This window comes from Micromys minutus (assembly GCF_963924665.1).
Source record: "Micromys minutus genome assembly, chromosome: 17".
NCBI lineage: Eukaryota > Metazoa > Chordata > Mammalia > Rodentia > Muridae > Micromys > Micromys minutus.
In genome coordinates this window covers 43,788,027-43,790,820 of record NC_137952.1, presented here as the reverse complement: position 1 = coordinate 43,790,820, position 2,794 = coordinate 43,788,027, and positions in this window count along the sequence as shown.

The window sequence follows — 2,794 nt, the reverse complement described above, 5'->3', positions numbered from 1 at the left end:
CTTGCTCTCTCTTGTTCTCTAGTCTTACCCATCCTCTCTCCATTTTCTTCCTCCCTCTCTCTCTCTCTACCTGCTCATGGCTGGCCTCTACTTCTCTACTCCTCTCTTTTCTCTCTCTGCCTTTACTACCCTCTTAACCCCCCTCCCCATGCCCTGAATAAACTCTATTCTGTACTATACTATTGTGTGGCTGTTCCCTCAGTGGGAAAGGATTTTCAGCATGGGTCCCCCAGAGGTTTCCCCTTTCCCTCATGCCTCTCCCCACCTCCATGGATCAAAGTCCACCCCTCCACTCTCTTCATATTTTTCCTAACACAGAGTGCTATCATTAAAATTTGAAAATAAACACACACACACCTGTATACTTGTATAATGAATCAATATTTCATTAATTTAGGAATTCAATACTTATACTTTATTTAAAAATCTAGCATTAGATACATCTTATTAATGAAAAAAAGAAAAGGAATCTACAGTTCAAGAACCAGCAGTGTTCTCTTGCTCTCAATCCTGCTCCCGTCAGGCTTCGGTGGATGGATGTACAGCTGTGGTCACAGAGAAAGTCCTGGTGAAAATCGGAGTGTCAGGAAACAAACCCAAAGGACAGGAGTGTGGGAAAGAGGACATGGTGACAGAGGAGAGAGGAGGTAATGGAGGCTGGGCGAGACTAAGCAGGATGTTCTGCATACCCTGTGACCTTGTCAACAAATTTAGCTTTTCAAAGCAATAGCAAATATAGAAATAAAGAATACTTACTCCATAGTCTGGTAAAGTTGATAAAAAAAAAAGACTTGAAGGTGAAAGAAGCACTTGCTGAAAGAGGCCACACCGCTGCACGGTAGTCACTGAACGTGCTGGCAAGGTCCGCCTCAGGATGCGTCACTCTAAACCTCAATTTTATTATCTGCAAAAGAAGAATGAGATTTTCTTTTCTTTGAGAAAATCAGACAGATTTTCACAGATCAAGTAGGTAGAAGAATGACAATTCTTCTAATCTCATGCTGCGAGCAATAAAACTTTAGTATTATATTTGCTAGAACAGACAGAAGGCAAAAATAAGCTTTGAAAATCTTATTTGGGGTTATATTGAGATATATTAGCTGTACCACTTCCTTTTTGGGAAAGTCATCCACAATATATGCCTAAGGAGATATATCAAGATAATATTGTACTTATTATAGAAATGCAATGTAGGTTTAAAATTGAAAGGTCAAGTAAGGAAATTTACAATGGTGATATAGTGAAGAACACTCGTAATAATTAGTAAAAATATATTAAAATAAAAATTGTTCACGTAAAATTAAAAAAGAATCTGCTAGGCATGTATAAAATTATCCCAAAGAACAACATCCTTAGCAAAACTTATTGGCTGTTTCCTTAACATCTGGAATAAGACACGTATTCACTGCCAGGCTAGAGATCCTACTCAGTTTAACAAGACAAGAAAAATAAGAATGTAAGTGCAGCCTGCATGGAATTCTCTGGTAGATATATCCACACCATGGCCCAGGCATCTGCAGCTCAGGAAACATTAAGGAAGATGAGATGGAAAGATTCTAAGAGCCAGAACAGTCTCCTTGAAGCAGTCTGTTGTGGAGACAGTTGCAGGAGCAAGGCCAGAACACTCACAATATCAATGGACAAGGCCGTGTTAATAAGGAAGGAAGGACATTTTGCAGGGTTTCTCACCACCACACAAAGAACTAAAACCATTGACTGAAGAGAGAAGGTTATTCCTCTCCCTGGGATGGATAAGCTCCCTTATTGGTTGTCCACTAGAGAGTGGTCAGCCTTGAAACCAAATACACGCCACTCAGCAGATTTTATTTACATGTCTTTGTGCACAAACACATTCATGTGTGTGTGTGTAAAAAGCATCATCAAAGAGAAAAAGACTGTCAGAGAGTTGGGGCTTGGAAGAGGATCAAGGGAGGGTAGCTGGGAAGGGCTGGAAGAAGAAAAGTGAGACGGTAAGAGTGATATAATTCTACTTCTATTAAGAACTTTTAAAAATGACTGGTCTCATTACCCACACGATGATGGTTTTATAAACTATAAAGCAGAAATCCTCCTTTACTGTGTTCCATTTTCTGATGCTTCAGATACCTGCATGCAGGCATGGTCTGAAAGTATGACAGGGAAATTCTACAAAGAAAGTTTTCATACTTTGTTTTAACCTCTCAGCACATCTTATCTTCTCAGAACATTTTTACATATGGGCTAGTTGATGTTTTTAGACACTCTATAATATTTTATTGTGTAAGAATAGAGCAACCGATACCTTATCTACTGGGAATAGGTTTTTAGATCCCTAAGAGATGTCTGAAACCCTATAATTTTATGTTTCTACATCTTGCTATGGATTTATCAAGCACTGTTCTCTTACATTTGCAGTTTGAGTTGTGCCAACAAAATGAACATGACTTCCTTGTTTTTTCCCCCTAACAAGTAATAGGAAAAAATAAAAAAAGAATTTTTTCCCATAGGTTTTAACAGCCTTGGCTTGGGATTATTTTCTTTCCTCTGTAGCCTAGAACTCTCATGGCTTCGGTTAAAGGAAGACTTTCGGTTGCACAGTGGTGCAGGATGCCAATAATAAGTGTCTTGTGGACGGTCAAGAAGCCGCACACTTACCACCTATGAAGGTTTTTCCTGTATGTGTATTTATTCTGAGAGATAATAGTAGCTAACTATTCTGCTTCATGCTGTCATCTTAGTGCCTGGACATATGTAACTCTATCAACAACAACACACACAAACGAACAAAAAATTACATGGAGTGTTTAAAATGCTA